Source organism: Delphinapterus leucas, unplaced genomic scaffold, assembly GCF_059928025.1.
Source record: "Delphinapterus leucas isolate spDelLeu-1000000601 "Yukka" unplaced genomic scaffold, BTC_Dleu_Yukka2 spDelLeu_asBTCV2_sq25, whole genome shotgun sequence".
NCBI lineage: Eukaryota > Metazoa > Chordata > Mammalia > Artiodactyla > Monodontidae > Delphinapterus > Delphinapterus leucas.
Window position 1 is genome coordinate 5,083,734 of NW_028322234.1, and position 21,164 is coordinate 5,104,897.

Sequence of the window (21,164 nt, forward strand, 5' to 3'; positions counted from 1 at the left end):
GCAGTAGACGTGCTGGTGATTACTGAAGTAAGGGTTGTTGAGAGCCAAGCTTCCACCATCTTAACCATGGGGTAAGTGTTCCTTAAGTTCTCAGAGAATAAAAGGAGGCCCTGGGACAGGCAGGAGAAGTTTCTCTGGTCTTGGATGCAAACCCTAGGGACAGTATTTCAGTGAATGCAATAATTATGTCTATAATTTCCCCATCTGTAAAATGAGGGAAAACACCTAACTCACAATGTTGCTTTGAGGATTAATGAAAAAGCACTTTGTATTTTTGTAAAACTTCATACGAACATTATTGTCAAGTTAACTAATGATCTATCCCATTGTTTTAAAGTTAAAGGAAGGTAATAACGAAGATGAGAGCAAAAATCAATGAAACAGCAACACAACAGAGAGGATCAAAAGTCAAGGTTGGTACTTTAAAAAGAGAATCCAAATTGGTAGACCTCTGGTGTGATAAGAAAGAACAGAAAATACAGATAATTACAACAGATCCCATAGGTTATTTAGAAGTATATTTTTAATTTCTAAACATATAGGGACTTCTTAGTTATATTTTTTGTTATAACATTGTGGTCAGAAATCATACTTTATATGATTGCTATCCATTGAAGTTTGTTGAGATTTGTTTATGGCCCAGTGTGTATTTGACCTTAGTGAAGGTTCCACAGGCACTGGAAAAGAACATGTGTTCTGCAAATGCTGGGTGCAGTCACCTAGGTAAAGACATTAGATCAATTTTGTAATGTATTGTTCAGATCTCCTCTGCTCCTTATGAATTTTTATCTGCTTGTTCTATTGATTAATGAGATAATTGTTGAGTTATCCATTTCTATTTATAGTTCTGTGAATTTTGCTTTATATATGTGAAGTCATGTTATTAGGTGCATGAAAATACAGAATTGTTATATCTTCCTGGTGTATTGAAACTTTAAGAAGTAAAACTCTATCTGTAGTAATGCCTTTGGCTTATTTAGGCTATTTTTTTTCTGGTATTAATAACATCAGCTTCTTTTTGATTATTGTTACCTGGCATAGCTCTTTCCATCCTTTCACTTTCAACCTTTCTGTGTCCTTATTTTAAATATGCCTCTTGGAAATAGCATATAGTTGTTGTTGTTTTAAGTTTGATAACTTTTTTTAAGAAGAGCATTAGGTCTTTAATATACAAGTTCTGTTATGTTTTGGTTTCAATCTTATTCACTGATTTTATTTATCCCACATAATCTTAAGTCCTGTTATCTCTTTTCTTGCTTTCAGGTTGGATTAGAATTATTCTATTAGAATTCTATCACAATTATTCTATTTTTCCCTCTGTTGATTTGGAAGTTGTACAGTTTTTCCATTCTTTTAATGGGCAAGGAATTAAAAGATCCATTCTTGACTTATCAAAGCCTAGTGATAATTGATACTTTTTTTTTTTTTTTTTGTGGCACGCGGGCCTCTCCCTGTTGTGGCCTCTCCCGTTGCGGAGCACAGGCTCCGGACGCGCAGGCTCAGCGGCTATGGCTCACGGGCCCAGCCGCTCCGCGGCATGTGGGATCTTCCCGGACCGGGGCACAAACCCGCGTCCCCTGCATCGGCAGGTGGACTCTCAACCACTGCACCACCAGGGAAGCCCGATAATTGATACTTTTATCTTCATCCTAGACAATGCAAGGATCTTAGAATACTTTAACTATTTATCTCATCTTATATGCTATTGTTTTTGTGAATTTTAATTATGTATGTATAAATGTATAGATATGTATTAAAATACATTATTATTATTTTCTACACCAAATATTTATTTAGATTTATCCATATATTTACTGTTATAATTACTTTCCATTGCTCTTCATTCTTCTCTCCCTCCCTAACCTTCCTTGTGCAGTCATTTGCCTTGTGTCTGAAAAACTTTCTTTAGAACATTCTGTCCTGTTAGAGGTAGAACCTTCCAACTTTTGTTTGCCTAAAAACAGCTTATTCCACTTTTGTTATTTTTTTTTTTTGGAATTGAATAATGCCATTTATTTTATTCTTTTTATTACTTAATTAATTTGGCTGTGTTGGGTCTTAGTTGCGGCATGAAGGATCTTTCATTGTGGTGCATGGGCTTCTCTCTAGTTGTGGCACATGGGCTCCAGAGCATGCGAGCTCAGCAGCTGTGGCGCACGGGCTTAGTTGCCTTGCATCGTGTGGGATCTTAGTTCCCCAACCAGGGATCGAACCCACGTCCCCTGCATTGGAAGGCGGATTCTTAACCACTGGACCACCAGGGAAGTCCCCCACCTTCGATCTTAACAGATATTTTTTCTGGGAATAGAATTCTAGGTTGAACATCACATTCTTTTGTCACATTGGAGGCATCAAGCCACCAATTTCTGACTCCTTCTCTAGCTGGTGAGCAGTCAGCTGTTCATTTGCCTGTTTAATATGTTCTTTTGTTAATGGCTTCTTTAAGATTTTTTCTCTGTCTTTATTTTATTCCAGTTTTACTATGATATGTTTAGGTATGGATTACCTTTTTAGTAAGTAATCCTGCTTGGGATTCTTAGGGCTGTTAAATTTGTAGATATGTATCTTTCTTCAGTTTTGGTGAATTTTCAGCCATTGTGTGCTTGAATATTAGTTCTATACCATTATCTTTCTCTTTCCTTCTGGGACTCCAAATAAAGGTATGTTAGACCTTCTCACTGCATCTCTTATGCCTCTTAATCTCTCATTTCCATCCCTTGGTCCCCTCACTCCCTACCCAGGCTTCATTCTGGATATAACTTATCTTCCAGTTCACTGTGTAATCTGCTATTAAATATATACTATATTTTTCAGTTATGGACTTTCCATCTGCCTCCTTTCTTGTAATTTGCCAAATTCTCAAACTTGTCTTTTATTTCCTTAAGCATTGTTATTTTAAAAGCTGTATCTGTATCAGCTTTCTCTGATCCCTGAGTATGTCACCAATCCCTTGCATTAGATTCCCTCCATCCAAATACTTAGAGTGGTTTATATGTTCCTGGTTGGAACCTGACTGTCACACTGCTATATGCCAAGCTCTCAACCCTGCGCCTTATAACTTTCTACAGAATTCTTTCACAGCCTTTCCTTAGACTTTTAAAATCTTTTAGCAAAAGGGAACTTGGTTCAAGACCTTTAGAAGTTGTGATCTAAAGCCAAGTAACTCACTGCATATTTTATACCATAATTTATTTAACCAGTCACCTAATGATAAACACTTCAGTTGTTTCCAGTTTTTTTCTAGTATAAACAGTACTGCAGTAAAATATATTTCCTTACCCTCAGCAGAATTGCTAAGAAAAATTTGCTTTAAAATTTTTGATAGATATTGTAAAATTGCCTTCCAAAAATATTACAACAACTTATAATTCCAACCATGGTGTGTGAAACTTTGTTTCCCATACCTTCACCAACACTAGGTGTTACACACGTTTTTCACCTTTGCCAGGCTGATATTTGACAAATGGTATCTTGCTGGGTTGTTTTTTTTTCAAAATTAAAACAAAATCTTGAAATAGTCTCAAAGAAAAATGGAAATGATAGTTTAAAACTGTTTTTTTCCCTGAATCATTTGAGAATTAAGTTCCTAACAAGGCACCTCATTACATCTGAATACTTTTAGTGTATATTTCCTACAAGCAAGGACCTCCTACATCACCACCACACAACCATCAAAATCAGGAAATTAACATGGATTCATTACTATGAATGCTCTGACTCCATCCAGATTTCTTTAATTGTTCCAATAATGTCCTTTGGAATAAAAAGACCCAGTTTAGAATTGTGCATTGCTAATTCATTTTTGCTTCTTTTTAGTTTCTTTCAATCTAGAATAGAGCCTTAGTCCTATTCTCAAACTTGAGCAAGTGTCAGAATCACATGGAGGGCTTGTTAAACACAGACTGCTGGGCCCCAGAGTTTCTGATTCAGTCGGTCTGGGTTGGCTGAGAATTTGCATTTCTATAAGTTCTTAGGAGAGGCAGATTCTGTTGGTCTGGGGACCACATTTTGGGAACTCCTGTTCTAGAACCTCCCCGCATTAAAGTCCTCCAGCCCTGACTGGTTCCCGCGAGTTCACGAGGCAGTCAATAGGCTTGTGCATAAGGTGGAAAGTCAACACATAGTCTCGTCTTCTTAAAATTTAAAATAATGCTTCATACCATTAATAGGTACTTCTTTAAAAAAGGAATTACCAAATTTGGTTGTATTAGTTTCCACTTGCTGCTGTAACAAATCTCCAAAATTTGATGGCTTAAAACAATATAAATGTATTATCTTAGAGTTCTGGAAATCAGAAACCTGAAATGGGTCTGAAATCTGAAATTGTGCTAAAATCAAGGCATCAGCAGGAGTTGTATTCTTTTTGGAGGCTTTAGAGGAGAATCCATTCCTTGTCTTTTGTAGCTTCTACAGGCTGCCTGAGTTCCTTGGCTCATGGCCCGCTTCCATCTTCAAAGCAAACAATGCCCAGACAAGTCTTTCTCATGCTGCATCCCTCTGATACTGACTAACTCTCCTGCCTCCCTCTTTCACTTATAAGGACCCTTGTGATTACACTGGACCCAGGGGGATAATGCAGAATAACTCCCTCATATCAAGGTCCTACATCTGCAAAGTCCCTTTGCCATAAGGTAACATATTCACAGGTTCTAGGCATTAGGATGTGGACATCTTTGGGGTCCATTTTTCTGCCTACCGCAGTGGTGAAAACCACTAGCTGTGTATCCAAACTCTGTTCTCTCCTGTGGGCACACAGCTAGGCTAACGTCTTCCAGCCCTTTTTATAGTTGGTTGAGGACACATGACTCAGATCCCTCCAAAGGAATGTGAACAGAAATGTGTGTTCCTTCCATGCCAGGTCCATGAGGACCTCCTTTGCATGCTCTGCATGTTCTTCCCACTTTCTCTAGACCTTAGAGGGTGGTGGAGCCTGTGTGCCTACATGATCAACAAGAGGGGAACTACCCACTGACCTGGATACCCATCCTGGACTGCTAAGCGTACAAGAATTAAATTTCTATAGCATAGAGACTACACTGTAGAGCCATTGTATTTTGAGTCTACTTGTTATAGAACTTAGTCCTAACTAATACCCTAACAAATGAGCATATTTCTTTTTTTTTTTGAATTTTATTATTTTTATACAGCTGGTTCTTATCAGTTATCTATATTATACATATTAGTGTATATATGTCAATCCCAATCTCCCAGTTCATCCCACCACCAGAGAATATTTCTTGATTCTCAATGCCCATTTTTCATAAGACCTAACCTCCTATTTCCCTAAGAAGACTGAGGTCATCTGAAATAGGCAACCACAATTTTTCACCTCTCCCCTTCAAACATTTATTGTGCAACAGGTACAGGGCAGGTACACTACTAAGATCTGTGATGCCTGCTTTTTTTTGTCTCTTTGAGCATACTTTACTTTCTTTCTTGTTGCCTTTTCCAAACCAGGTCCCCTTCCTTCAACTCTACTCCCCTCCCCACCTTCTCAACTTTCTCCTCTCCACTGGCTCCCTAGCTTCCACTTTCAAACATGCTGGCTTTGACCCCAGTGTTAAGTCAGCCTTCCTTTACTCTGTTGTACCCTGAAATACTTCTCTTTTCATGTGCTTCCTTGCACTGTCAGACTTCAGGGAAGAGTGGATGACAGCTGGGGCCTCACTTTTCTCCCGCTCTACACCTCTTTTCCACCATTCAATCAGGTTTCCACATCTGCTTATCTAACTGAAATTTCCTGAGTCCCTCCTTGGTGCTAGGGATGAGGCAAGAGTGAGAGGGTTGCTACCCTTATGCTGCTTCATTCCAGTATGTAAAACCATTAGATGGTTATGACAATGACAGGGAGACAGGTAAGCAATGGTGGTAGAAATGATAGAAATCCAGAGGTAGGAGGGAGTGGAGACTGACCTGGTTTGGAGGCTCAGGGAAAGACAAAATGAAGAGGCAGTGTTCAAGCTGACAGCTGAGGGCTGATGGCTAGGTTGAGTAGGTGTTAGCCAAGCAAAGGAGGAGGGAGAAATTCACAGGTAGATGGACGCACAGCTGGAGAAAGACTGACTTTGGAAGGCACCAGCAAGCACACATGGTAATTGGGGTCAAGGACGGGTATGAAAGAGAGAAGGGGAGTACTCTGGGGACAGGGTAAGGGGTGGGGGCTAGGAGTTGGTGGTGGGGTAAGGAGAGGAGTCTTTAGGGAGCAAGATGAGGCATGGGGGGTCTGGGGAGGGGCCCGCTCGTGAAGTCATAGCTCAGACCCCGATCCCTGCCGCTGCACTTTCGGAGCCTCCAGAAGTGCAATCCAGACCACCCTGCTCCCTGCTCCACAGCCCTAGGAAGCAGGGGACTCAGATTTTGACTAAAGGCCCATTCTAGCTTATCAGACCATGAGAGAAACCAAGAAGAAGGATAGCTTGTTTTCCAATGATTTTTCCCCTGGCTGCCCTGCCTCCTGCAGAGGAGAGGGCCTGCATGTGCGGGGCTGCTAGCCAGGAAGCCCTGGATCTGATTCACTCTCCTGAGGTCCTAAGCGCCAAGTTGTCCTGGGGCCGCCCCACAAAGATCCCAGATCTGGGAGTGAGGTGGACTGCGAGCACTGCAGAAGGAGCTCTTGGCACATAACGACTCCACCCATATCCTTCATTTAGAGACAGACAAACACTAGCATAGTTTTTTTGGTTTTTTTTTTTTTTTTGCGGTACGCGGGCCTCTCACTGCTGTGGCCTCTCCCGCTGCGGAGCACAGGCTCCGGATGCGCAGGCCCAGCGGCCATGGCTCACGGGCCCAGCCGCTCTGCGGCACGTGGGATCTTCCCGGACCGGGGCACGAACCCGCGTCCCCTGCATCGGCAGGCGGACTCTCAACCACTGCGCCACCAGGGAAGCCCACTAGCATAGCTTTTAACAGCTCGAGGCCATGTCCCTGAGGATGACTACTCCAGCCCCCCTGAAGTTCCTGCCTGGGAAAACTCAAAAGAATGTTCTGTTTGTTCCAGCCAACACTTGAAGATAGGGTCCCTGTCTCCCAGTCTCTGTAGGAGGATAGGAGCCTAGCTTCCATAAACGTCAGTTAGCAAATCCCAATGGCTTAATCACACTTTTTGTTTGTTTCCATTTCCCTGACTCTGCTCCCACCCTTCCTCATTTCCTCCTCCCTCCTCCCTCATTCTCCCTTTAAAATGCCCAGTTTTACACAAATTGAAGTAGAGTTTAGTTTACACTGGACCCTCTTCCCTATTGCCATAGTTATCGAATAAAATCTGTTCTTACTGCTTTGATTAGTATCTAGCTTTTTCTTTGACAGCTGGAAAGTAGTATTTCACCCACCTCCCCCATCACCACCAATTAGAATGGTGACGGATGCTTTAAGTGAGACCTTAAATGAAGGTAGTTTAGACAAGATGAAGGTCTGAAACACCAGCTCAGGGCGGCTATGGTAGTTCTGCAATCTTCAGGGACTCAGGCTCCCATTATCTTGTTACTCAGCCTTCCTTCCTGTGGGCCAAGGAGGCTACCCCAGATCCAGCCTGCATTCCAGTCAGCAGGACCTTCCTGGAGGAGCAGGATGTGACAGGCACACTTGGCTCAAGGGGAGATCAGCATTTGCCTTGAGGAAATGGGGTGGGGGCAGCCATGACACCTGACAAATACCATTCTCACGTCAGAAGAAGAGCCAAATATGGGGATAACTAGCCCCCCCCTCCCCTCCCACCTCACCTAGTACCTCTGAGGACACTGGGTGAAGGGGGACTTTGGTGGTAATTACTGGGGGAGAGTGAAGATGTAGCACATCCATCGTGAAGACATTTCATGAGGAAACCCAGTAACTGCCCTTGAAGCAAAATGGAATTTTTCAATCTTGGTATTCTTATTTTCTCCTGAGGTTGAGAACTGTTAGGTATGAGTGTGGCGGGGGGAGATTGGGTGGGGGGAGGGTGGGAAAGCAGATGAACTTCCTATGTGAGGAGGTGGGGCCTGGCTGTGGACAGCACCACCACCACTCACCTCAAATTCCCCTGACTGAGTCAGAATGGCCATGGCCAGGGCTTCAGGCCTAGTTCCAAGTTGTAACAAGTGCTTTGGGCCGAATCACCTCACTGATTTGAGCGTCTCTCTTCTTTTTAAGCAGAAAAACTAATTTCTCAGACAGAAATTTAGATAGAAACCTCAAATAGGTGACAGGGGAGCTTCTCAGGTAGAGAATAGAAAACTGGGGTGTTGCCCACTGGGTCAGATTCTTATGAAGGATTTGAATAACCTCCAAAGAATTAGGTATGGCAGAGACTCCTAGCTACTCAGAGGCACCCGGTGTTATCAGATCCCTCCCTGCAGTTTTTGGCAGGGCGTGTGCCCAGCTTCCCTTCAAGCTTTTGGACAAAGGGATGTGAGCAGAATTGAAGGACAACTTTCAGGTAATGTCCTTAAAAAAAAAAAGCTTTTTAGCCCTCTGCTTCTTCTGCCCCTTCCACCTGGCTGGGAAAGGGGACAACTGAAGTGGCACTGGAGTGACCTCTTGGATCCACAGGTGGATGCCATGTATCGATGATGGCAGTGCCAACATTCCTGCCTCAGTACCCAGTGACCTTGTGGAGCAGTTCAGCTAGTGCTCTGTACCGTCTACCTGCCCATCTCTGTACTGTTACCTAAAAGAGAAATGGAGGCCTGTCTTGTTAAAGCCGATGTGTTTGGGGTCTTTTTGTACAAGTGGCTTAGCCACTTGCCTAACTAGAAAACCAAGTCTAAAAGGAGCACTGTTTGATACCCTCTACATTACTTACTCCAAGCCTTCAGCAACACTCAACTTATGAAAGACCATGTTGCTTATTATGACACAGGTCCCCATGTGGCTTTGGCCCACTTTTAAAGCTTCCTCAGTTCCACCCCAATGGAGAAATCTGTAGCCTGGCTGGATGAGAGTATCAGAAAAGTTGGTTTGTCCAATCAGTCAGATGCTAATTTATAAACTGACACAGAAACACCAAGAAAATTAGTAGAAAATATGATTTTTGTTCCTTTTTCTCCTTGCCTCGTTTCCTGCCAACTCCCACCTTTTCTTTACTCCTATCACTCTTCCTCACTTCTCTTTCCCCTTGGTTTTTCTCTGGAGTGCCTAAATAAGTTGTTCAAACATGCGCCATTGCATGGGTCATCAATGATGGCTCATGGAAAAGTAGGAAGGCAAAGCATCCCGGACACAGCTGACTGCTGGCAACTCAAGCACCGGGAGATGGTGAAACAACATGAGAACTATCCACTGTAGCAAGGAATTTTCTTCTTGTTGATACACTGCTCAGTTTCAGAAGGAAAACAGAAAGCGTGGAGAGTCACCTGCAAATAAAAAGCATCAGTAAAAATACTGATACGTAGAGTGTTCAATGAACCTTCTTTTCAAATTGAAAACTTAATAGTTGTCACCATCTGTCAGGCGTAAGTCTAGGTGTCTCACATATATGATCTCTTAGTTTTTACAGCTCCACTCAAGGTGACCATTCTTATTCCCATTTTACGAATTAGAAAACTTGAGTTCAGATGAGTAAGATTTGGGATTTGAACCTACCCTTTGACTCCCCCCCCCCCCACCTGCCATATCACTCTGCCTCCCACTTTAGACAAGAAATATAAAGTGTTAAAAACTAGCCTTGGAAGATGTGACGTTTAATTTCATGTGTCAGCTTGGCTGGGCCATGGTGCCTAGATATTTGGTTAAACATTATTTTAGATGTTTCTGTCAGAGTCTTTTTAGGTAAGATTTACAAATTGATTGACTTTAATATGGGTGGGCCTTGTCCAATCAGCTGATGGCCTGTATGGTACAGAAAGACTGACCTCCCCTGAGCTAGAAGGAATTGTGCCAGCTGTGAGCCTTTGGACTTGAACTGCAACATCAACTCTTCCCTGCAGCTCTCCAGCCTGCCGGCCCACCCCGCAGGTTTTGGACTTGCCAGCCTCCATAACTGCATGAGCCGTTTCCTTAAAATCAATCACTCTCTTCTCCTTTCCTCCTCCTCCTCCTTCTCCTTCCTCTTCCTCTTCCTCTTCCTCTCTCTCTCTCTCTCTCCCTCTCTCACGCACGATAAGTAGATAGATAGACAGACAGACAGACACATGCCCTTTATTCTGTTTCTATGGAGAAGCCCAACTAATACGAGGAGGAGAGAGAATTATAAAATGGAGGGAAGAAAACAGTGTTCTCAGAAATGAATGGTGGTAGATTGCAACCGACAAGAATCAGAGGAAGTGGAGGAAGTTGATTTACCACTGTATGCTGGTCTGAACTGCTTTCCTGCAAATTTCAGGGACTACTCTGAGGATGGCACAGCCACACACATACTCAGGAGGTAAGTGAGCTAATCTAAAAAGGCTGAGGCCAGAGCAGAGTCCTCTCCTCGTTTATAACTATGCATCTGTGGCAGAGTTCCTCTTCCTGGCTTTGTAGGAGGACTACTATTCCCACTTTCCTTTGCAGTTAAGGGTGATCATGTGACTGAGTTCTGGCCAAGGAAATGTGGATGGTGTGATATAAGCTACTTCCTGGCTTGGCACATAAAAAATTCTGTAATCTTCCAGCTCTCTCTTCCACTGTTCCCGAAACCTGGGGAGTTTATATTTCAAAATTAGTTGACTAGAAGATGTAGGAGGGCCACCAGCACCATATTAGACTTTGCATGAGCAAGAAATAGACCTTTAAGCACATTAACTCACTGAGATTTGGGGTTTATTTGTTCCCTTCTCTAGGCTACTCTGTCCTAAGGAAGGCAACATCCATTAATCTCTGTCTTGCTTTTGCTCATTGTCACTTCCTCCAAGGCCTAGCACAATGCCTGGCACAGAGAAGACACTCAGTAAATACTTGTTGAATGAATGAATGAATGGTGTACTAGCTAACTATGGTTCTAAGATGCCGTTACAGAGATGCAAAAATCCAGCAGTGTAAATGACATACGTGTAACAGTCCAGAGGTAGGACTGGCTGTGCCACCTGCCTCTGGGCCAGATGACTGCTGCAGTCCCACCATGCCCCCAGGTGATGGGCAGGGGAAAGACAGGGCATTCCCGATCCTTACAAGGGCAAGGCTGCACACATTGCTTCCCCTCACATCCCTCTGGCCAAAACTTAGCTGCAAGGACACACCAAGCTGCAAGGAAAGCTGAGGTCAATTGAATGATCTGCCTGCAATTCTTCCTCTCCTCCCCGCTCTTGGCGATGTTCCCCAGGATGGAGAGTACTTCCCTACCCCATTGATTTTGGGCTTCGGCCAGAGGCATATGTGGCAGAAGCGACAGTATATCAGTTCTGAGCCAAGGCCTTAAATGGCCCCTTGTGTTTCTGTTCGCCCTACCGGCACAGCTGCCACCCTACATTGAGAAGAGCCTGCCCCAGGTAGCCATTGGTCCAGAGGATGAGAGACAAGTGGAGCAGCCCTAAATCAGTTCATAGCCTGAAGCAGAGCTGCCTCTGCTGATCTGAAAGAAAAATAAATGGCTTTTTTGGGAAACTACTGAGATTTTGGGGTTGCTTATTATGCAGCATTAATGCAGCAGAAACCTAATGCTGTGGTCATGAACTCAGCCTTAACCAAAGAGTTCTACCATTAAATATGGGGAAATGAGCATTATTAGTGTACTATGACCATTCTGTGGGTATAAGAAGGACCCCTCCCTGGATGGAGCAGAAACAACCTGACCTGTGGGGGACTCCTTTATGAGTCCAGAGCATTGCCTAGCCAGCCTAGCTAGCATGAATATAATGTGAGGTGGCACGCTTTCCTGGGACTCTGTCATGGGTGGAGGCACTGAAGGTTGGCTAACCTGGGGCCAGTCACCTTGGTGAGAGCAGAAGGGGGCGTGGGGGTAGCAATTCTGTCTGGAGGCATCTTGGGAATAAAGTGCAAGTTGTGGTGATAATAGAAAACTCTGTCAAAACAAATGCAATAGTCACATTAACAAAAATAGTTTGGGAAGAGTTTTCCCCATGAGTCAAGAGGTGGTGCTAATAATAGAAGCCTGAAATAACTGTGTATATTACTATATTTGTTAATTCGTGTCTATCTGTTGCCAATACAGCTGTAGAGAATGATGCTATTCGTATCTGAATCCTATACGAGATTTGCAATGCATGGAAAAGATAACTGATGCCTCTATCAGATCAATCAAAATTTACGTCTAAAATACATTTTCTCCATGGTGCCTGAGTGCCTCAGTACTCACAGTTTGCGCCCTGGAAAGGTTTTTCAAAGGAAACAGCTCTGTACTGCTCGCTGGTTATTCTGCCAACTAAGAATTGAGGTGTGCGTAATGACATCAAATATTTTCTCCTTGGGAAATTGCTAGAGACCTGCAAGAGGTAAAAAGCTTTTGAAAGCATAGCAATTTGGGTGTGACTATCCATTTTGAGGTGGATGAATTAATCCCTGATAAAGTATTGGCTGCTTACTGGAAAATGAGGAAAATAAAACATGGTTTAAAACATTTCTTCAAATGTGAATATATCCTACATTTTACGTAGATTTTTTCGGTGTTTATCTCCCGACATTTTATTGTGAAAATTTAAAAACACTTAAAAAGTACGTTATGCCTTCCATCTAGATACAATGGTTGTTAATGTTTTACGATATTTGCGCTCTCTCCTTCTTCCCCACCCCCCAACCACACATACACCAAGACACATCAGTTTTGAAACTAAGTTGTCAGTATGACATCATGATTCTTCAGCATGAATCTCCTGAGAATTAGGACAATCACCTGTATAACCACAATGCCACTATCACACCTAAGAAAATTAACAATCATTCTACAATCACAACTAATATCCAAGCTATATTTAAATATATATATATATTTTTTTATACAGCAGGTTCTTATTGGTCATCCATTTTATACACATCAGTGTATACATGTCAATCCCAATCTCCCAATTCATCACACCACCACCACCACCACCACCCGCCGCTTTCCCCCCTTGGTGTCCATACACTTTTTCTCTACTTCTGTGTCTCAATTTCTGCTCTGCAAACTGGTTCATCTGCACCATTTTCTAGGTTCCACATATATGTGTTAATATACGATATTTGTTTTTCTCTTTCTGACTTACTTCATTCTGTATGACAGTCTCTAGATGCATCCACATCTCTACAAATGACCCAACTTCGTTCCTTTTTATGGCTGAGTAATATTCCATTGCATATATGTACCACATCTTCTTTATCCATTTGTCTGTCAGTGGACACATATTTAAATATTTTTAATTGTCCCTTAAAGACTTCTATGCAGTTTCGCCTGTGATCTAATCAAGGTTTGTGGAGTCTATCTGGAGGTTAACCTAGAAAATCTCCCCCACCTTAACTTCTGTTTGGTTTTGACTTATGACATCGACTTTTGAAGAGTCCAGGCCAGGGGATTTATAGAGAGTTGCACATTCTTCACTTGTCTGATTGTTTCCTGACGGTGTTCTTTAACTTTTTCTTTTATGCCTGTATTGCCCTTAAAATGGAAATTCAGTCTGGAGGCTTGATTAGTTTTGGGTTAAACGTCATTTGCAAGAATACTTCAGAGGTATCTCATGAAGAGGTTCACATGTTGGGTTCTTCCACTACTAGTGATGCTAAAGGTGATGACTGGGTTGAGAAAGTGACTGCCATACTTCCATGGAGAAGCATTTGCCTGGGAACAGAGACTGAGGCAAAGTTTACATGCTAGTGTTTTATGATGGGTACGATCCACGGGAGCCAAAAAGGGGAAAAAGAATTAAGGCAGAAAAGGAGGGAAACGAATCAAAGGTGTTCATTGCTGAGCTGGCAATGGCTTCATAAGCAGCCTGGCTGGTCACTTGGTCATGTATGACATCTTCAGAGTTGCCGTGTGACACTATTACATCCTGGAGGACTCCTCCAGGATAAAGCCTGTGGGGTGTTGATGTATCTGTACTTCTGGACTGTGTTACTAGGTGCCTCTGGGCAGCCACTGGAAAAACCAGGGCCTCCGTGGGTCCTGCTGCATCGGACCTAGCCACGGGAGTGGCTGCAGCTTCGGCCCTGGAAGGTGTAATGACAGCCTTGCCAAAGCAGAGACGTCTGTCATTGTAGGAGATGAGGTGACCAGGTGGAGGCTGAAGCTTTACAACCATCACTGGGGCCAGCTTATCCAGCAATCAGGGCAAGTGGGTCCTGAGGGACAGGCAAGGCCAAATGCATCTGTGGGGGTGGGTATACATTGCATCGGGTACCAAAGGAACATCTTTCCCTTTGAAATTAATAATGATCTGTGGAGTGGTACTTCGCCCCTGTGGGAATAACCTATTGCCCAACCACCTTTCATGTAGTGATTGTAGTGCCCATTTGATTATTCTTGCCTGTGCCAGTTATTATATTGGGAGATGCGAGATAAGGGGGCTAGTTGGACTCCTTGCCACTAGAGTGTTGTTTCTAGGCTCTTTCAGGAACACAACTAGGAGACCATATATACATATATATATATATGGGGGGGGAATATGAACTGTATGAGTTCATATTGTCATTGGCATTCAACATAATTTTTTTTCTTAAATTCTCTTTTATTTTTTCCCTCTTATACTAGAAATTCCTTGTTCCCAATAATATTACTGTATGTACAGTCAGAGTAGATTGTTCAGGTTACCCCAAATAAGTTTCTTTTTCATTGTTGTTTGAATAACCAATTTCATATAGAATTGGGTCATTTGTTTCTTTTAAGGCCCAACTTTAGGGCATTTTTCCTTTACGATTTACTCTTATTTCTGAATATGTAAACTACATGGTTCAAAAACCAATACTGTATAAACACGTTTAGTCAGAGAAGTCTCACTGCCATGAATATCATGTCCACCCTGTTCCAAGCTACCCCTTATAGATAACCATTTTTATTAGTTTCTGGTTTCTCCTTTCCTATACTTTTTTTTTTCAAAGATAAGCAAATACATGTGTACATCTTAATTTCCGCTTCTTTCTTATACAAGATGTGGCACATATATATTGTCTCGCTTTTTTTCTCTTAATATATATCAAAGGACTCATTCCATATTTTAAGGTTCATAGATAACTTCAATGCTAAAGTTTACTAGCTGTTTACTATCTATCTATCTAGTCTATATCTCTCTATATATCTCAAGTGTATTAGTCAGAGTAGGCTAGTCAATGCTGCAGTAACAAATAAACCCCAAAATCTTAATGGCTTTACAAAGAAAGGTTGATTTCTTGCTTACATAAAGTCTTACGTGGGTTGGGCAATCTTCCTTTGTCTTGTAGCCACATGAGCTAAAACACGTGCCCCCATGGTAGCCAGGTTAGGTAGCCAGGCCTAGAAATAGCCCACACCACAGCCCAGTCACACGACCCCAAACTAACTACAAGGGAGGTTGAAAATGTGGTGTCAAGCTTCATAAAGAGGAAATAGAAATGGAATTTGGTGAATATATAGCATTGTCTCTCCCATGCCAGGCTTTATTTTATATTTATTCTCTCATATAAACCCACAACAGCTCTACACGTTAGGTACTTTGGTTTTTCCCATCTTACATTTAAGGATGTTGAGGCTCCAAGGCCTTATGTGCCTGTCAAAATCACAGTGTTCCTGTGTGTCAGAATTAGTTTCAAATCCTGGTGTATCTGCCTCCAAAGCCGGTACATTCCATGGCCAACCAGTATTGTCCACTGAAAAAAGCTCCAAGGCCTTATATGCCTGTCAAAGTCACAGTGTTCCTGTGTGTCAGAATTAGTTTCAAATCCTGGTGTATCTGCCTCCAAAGCCTGTACATTCCATGGCCAACTAGTATCGTCCACTGAAAAAAGCATGGCAAATCCATTTCATCCACACATAAATGCAAAATTTGGAGAAACAGAGGTTGGAGCAGTTGGTACAGGACAATAAGTATGTATACTTAAGATTTATAAGCTATTTTCCTACAAAAAAGCTCAAGATAAAAGTTAAATCCCTGGATCAATAAAGACTAACACATCACAGGACACAATGTTTTAGTAACAGTGGATGATAAAATAGCTTTATTTATTTATAATTTCTGAATCAAGAGCTAATTGTTATAGGAATTTTTTAAAATTTCCAAGCGAAACTGCAAACATTTTTTCTTCCTCTTTCTAAGTAAAAGCATCATATATTCTTTGAATGAGAGAAATTATGACTCTTTCAAAACCATTTAGGGTAGCTTTGGGGAATTATCCCAAGTAAGCTCCATGGATTTCAAAGTTGAAAAGCTTTCCCTTTAGAGGAGGAAATAAAACAAATGTGAAAAACCACTATGGCCATTTGGACAGTGCCTTTAGTTCCACATGAACACTTTTATTTAATGCCTAAGATTGGGTACAACAATATATGATTCCAATGTATGCTTTTAGTAAGTGACTACAGCAAAATGAACAACACTGGGAACCCTAAGTGATTTAAATGAAGGATTGGCCATCTATATGCAGAGACTGCAGATTCCGTGAAAAGATAAGGTGGTTCCAGAGGGTGATTTTTCCAGAACAAGGCAAAGCTTACCCTATCCTGTGAGTGTGAAACCAAATCATCCTGGCTGTTGATCCAATACAGTTTTCACAATAATGCCCTGCAAGTCTCAACATCATATCAGTACCTTTCAAACATTTTGGACCCTGACCACAGTAAGAAGCATCATTAACTATGTACACACAGAGTGACTCACAGACACAGAAGATTTTTTTGAGATAAAATGCAGGCAGTACACTCTGATTGCCTCCCCTAACCCACCCTACCCCCTACTCAAAATGCTGGCATGACCTGGGTTCACAACCTGTAGGAGTTGTGACCCGCAGTTTGAAACCCCTGAGCTATTGCCTATTGCTTTGGCTGGCCAATCAAACTAGGCTGTGTAGAATATTTCTTTTCTCTTTTTGTCTCACAGCTCCCAGAGGGAAGAGGGACCCAGTGCTTAGAGAGGGAACTATCACCTGGGAGTTAGTAACCAAATCCCAGAGCCTGGAGAAGTCAGCACCATTTGTGGAAGCTCCCACCTTTGCCAAGACAAGACAAGACCCTACTACTTTAATAACATCCTCAAAATGTTGAGGTTCACTTAGCATGTTGTCCTGTTACTAGAAATGCCAGATTTAGCAAAACAAATTTTTTTAAAAAGGACACCCAGTTAAATTTGAATTTCAGATAAACAAGGAATAGTCTTTTTTACTGTAAGTATGTCTCATGCAGTAACAATTATTCCGTTTGTCTTTTTTTAGTGTAAGTATGTCTCATACGATAGCAATTATTCCTTGTTTGTCTTTTTTTAGTGTAAGTATGTCTTATGCAATAACAATTATTCCTTGCCTGAAGTTCAGATTTAACTGGGTGTCCAGTATTTCATCTGGCAACTCAACTGGTTGCACGCCCTGTCCCTTTACTTTGAAGGTCCTCAATCCGATGGATGGATCTAGGCTGGACAGGATGTGGGCACTGCTGCTGGGAGGAAGGGGGGACACCTAGTTCAGTCTCCTTCTGCTCCCCTCAATTTTCATCGCTGGCTTCACACCCCGCAGCCCCCCTGAAGGGTTCCCTCATCTGGAGGGCAGTGTATTTCGGTGGATGGGCAAGGTGGCACAAACCCTGCTCCTGCTGTGTCCACTTGACTCCTCGGTCCTCCTGGACTTTGGCATGCCAAACCTCTGGGATATATGCTGTCCCACTGCCACCTCTAGCTCAGTGGCAAAGGGACAGTCACCAGCGCTATCCAGCTGTTGAACAGAACCCCAGTCTCTCCTTCGTGTAGTCACTCCAGTCTCTGCAAGTGATCTGCTCAGTGAGGGAGAGCCCACTGGGAGGACACGAACTCACTTCCTACTTCACTCCTCCAGAGCCTACATCCCCAAGCCCCCTCTGCCTCCCCTTGCCCCCAATTCTATACATCCCAAAGGAGAGTCTTGCCTTTCCATCGAAGCACACTCTCTGTCCCACGTCGGCCAAGTCTATTCACCCCCTCAGAATTAGGAACACTGGACTTGGTTTTTCTTCTCAGTTCCCCTTCCCCACCCCCCGGCAGAAAATTGGCTAGTTAGAAATGGCTTACAAATGGATGGTTTAGTGAAGTGATTCGATCTTCCCTGCCTCCCTGCTGTTCCCAGTGGTTCCCTTAATGTTTGATTAACAAGAAGGACAAATGTCACCTCCTGGTCAAAGCTTCAGGTTGAGTTCTGAGCTCTGGGGCTTTGCAGGGCCTCCCTCCATGGCCTGGGTTGTGTTGTGAGGCTGTTGACCTGTCTGTTTCTTCAATGGGCTGTGAGCAGCCCGAGGACAGGGGCTCCACATTTGTGGAATCACACATGAAGTGGAGTCTGCTGTAGCTGGACAGAGAGGGGCACTTGAAAAGTATGGGCCATAGTCCTTGGTATACCTTCTGTTTGCTTTCATCAAACTTTTTCAGTGAACACGCCTTCTTCCCTCTGACTACCAAGACCCAGCGAGACCTGCTGCCCAGGTCACAATTCCTTCTGGGGCCTTCTCTCCCTTTGTTAACACTTACTCATTCAGACCTTTCTGCCAGGGCCATCTGGGTCTTCCAAAGCGGCATTAAAATAAATAAATAAATAAATGATTCATTGCTAATGTGTAAATGATTGTCATTGGGATACATCTGAAATTTTGTATTTTAAAGAAACTAACAGGTATTATTAAGCTCCGCTCTATGTGCCTCACATTGTTAGTGTCACGTAAGGTTAAGACAGAAGTTCCTGCATTCAAGAGTCACACTGGAAGACGAGATTTAAATACATAAAAACCCATTTTAAAATGACCCAAAGAGACTAGTAGGTAATAAAATGCATTTCAAGTGGCTTATAAAGGTCATATAATGACACTGTGTTTCATCACCTGTGGAGGACTTGATAAGGTTATTCCTGAGGTTTCTTTATTTGTTCCAAATAAATCACCAAGTGGATCTTTCAAATTTTATAATGTATAGTAAAGTAACATGATATGGTACTCACTATGTGCCAGGCACCATTGCTGGCAACTCCTTCAATCTTTACAAGAATACCATGAGGTGGCCATTATTCATTTCCCATTTGGCAGGTGGGGGGAACTTAGGCATTGAGAGGTTGAAGAATTGCCCATGGCGCAGAGCTTTGTGGTGGAGCTGGAAGTTGAATCCAAGGCATGAGGAGCTTGAGTGTGAACATAATGGCTGTGCCATGCATGGCGTCTCTCTACACAGGCCTAAACTTGCACTTTCCCATACTTTTCAGATGGCACTTCCTTACTTTTTAACCGGGAACGCCATGTATTATTCTTGGAATGCCTATTCTATTTTCCGTTACCCCACCAACTTGGCCCTCTTTGTTCAAACCTGTACAATCTGCAACCAAGTTTCTAACATTTTCTTGGCTGTATCTCTTCTCTAGGGATTTGGTTGAGTGGAATCTATAAATTTCATTCAGATTTGAGCCCAAAGTCCTGCCTCATCCACTACACCACATTTCTTCTTTTTCTCAAAATGTATCAGGTTAAATCTTCAACATTTTGTATTTTTCTTTTCTACCTTTCTTAATTTCGATTCCACAGCCTCCCTGGGAGGATCTCCATGCTAAAGGGCTTCATTGAAACTTTGATTTCTTCCGTGGCTGCTCACAATCCACCAGAGTCTTTCGAGATACCGCTGGGGGTGAGGTGGAACTGAGGGATGAGGAAAGGAGTGAGACTAGGGACAGCTGTACCACAATGAATTCCAATACAAGGCAAAGAAGAATCAGTGCTGACAGCTACTGAGGTTTCAAGGAGGGAGTGGCATTTGAGCTGGTAATAGAGGACTTCTGAGGACTTTGGTGGGTGGAGGAGGAAGAGGTGGCACCCCAAGCTGAGGGAGGGGAGAGGAATCTGGAGTCTCTGTGCTCCTCAGACCAGCCATCCCTGATCTCTTCCCTGGAGCAAACCACCTCTGGTTTTTCAGGTACTGACAAAGCCCAGAAAAAAAAAGTAAATCAAATGTTTTACTTGAAATCTTCTCCTCGCTCTGGGTTGCAGCTGAGTAATGCGATCCATTTCATACATCACACCCAATTCTCTACTGAAATTCCAATTATTTTTCGCTCACTCAAGAAGGCACGTCAGAATGCAAGTTTAATATTCCCCGAGACGTGACCTCAAATGGGTCTGATTTTATTTAAAAGCAGCAATCATCTGAAAAGTTCAGTCCTTTAACAGTTACCAGGAGTGAATCAGTGCATGACACAATGCAGAGGTGATTGCCACACAGCAGTGAGATAACTGGGGGGTGGCAGGCAGAAGAAGGAGTGGATTAACTCCAAGAAACTGGTGGCTCCTTAAAAAATTTTTTTACTTTGCCATGAACAGTTTCCAGATGATACCTAATGAGTGTTTGCTAGGGGTGTTGGATTACTTTTAATTTCTGTTCTTCCATTATTCTGGAGGAGTCTGTATTGGTTTGGGGGTGGGGGGTAGGGCATGTGAGGACCACACCTTTGTCCCAAAACAAGGTGGAAAACAGTGAATCACACACCTAGCAAAAGATCAGAGATGGTATTATTTTTTTAGCATAAAAAATTTCATTAGAATTGTTCAAATATGGTTGTAATAGTTTCAAGATGGAAAATGCTATGATTTCCTGACTGCTAGTGTATATTTCCTCATGACACAGAATTTTTTTTTTTATACAGCAGGTTCTTACTAGTCATCCATTTTATACACATCAGTGTATACATGTCAATCCCAATCTCCCAATTCATCCCACCACAACCCCCTCCCCCTGCTGCTTTCCCCCCTTGGTGTCCATACGTTTGTTCTCTACATCTGTGTCTCAACTGCTTCCCTGCAAACCAGTTCATCTGTACCATTTTTCTGGGTTCCACATATATGCGTTAATATACGGTATTTCTTTTTCTCTTTCTGACTTACTTCACTCTGTATGACAGTCTCTAGATCCATCCACGTCTCTACAAATGACCCAATTTCGTTCCTTTTTATGGCTGAGTAATATTCCATTGTATATGTCTACCATATCTTCTTTATCCAGTCATCTGTTGATGGGCATTTAGGTTGCTTCCATGAGCTGGCTATTGTAAATAGAGCTGCAATGAACATTGGGGTGCATGTATGTTTTGGAATTATGGTTTTCTCAGGGTATATGCCCAGTAGTGGGATTGCTGGGTCATATGGTAGTTCTTTTTTTAGTTTT

The 21,164-nt window shown here is 42.5% G+C and overlaps 1 protein-coding gene across 4 annotated transcripts in view; it reads left to right on the forward strand.

Annotated features, from left to right (window-relative positions):
- MGAT1 (alpha-1,3-mannosyl-glycoprotein 2-beta-N-acetylglucosaminyltransferase) overlaps nucleotides 1–21,164 on the forward strand; it is a 64,373-nt gene that overhangs the window by 11,244 nt on the left and 31,965 nt on the right. For 3 of the 4 annotated variants that reach the window (XM_089905172.1, XM_089905173.1, XM_089905174.1), the window contains exons 1-2: nucleotides 5–71; nucleotides 338–413. The gene's annotated coding sequence lies outside the window, so the exon portion shown is untranslated. Of the gene's footprint in view, nucleotides 1–4; nucleotides 72–337; nucleotides 414–21,164 lie in introns of those variants that run through there. The other variant, XM_089905176.1, reaches the window with a different exon arrangement.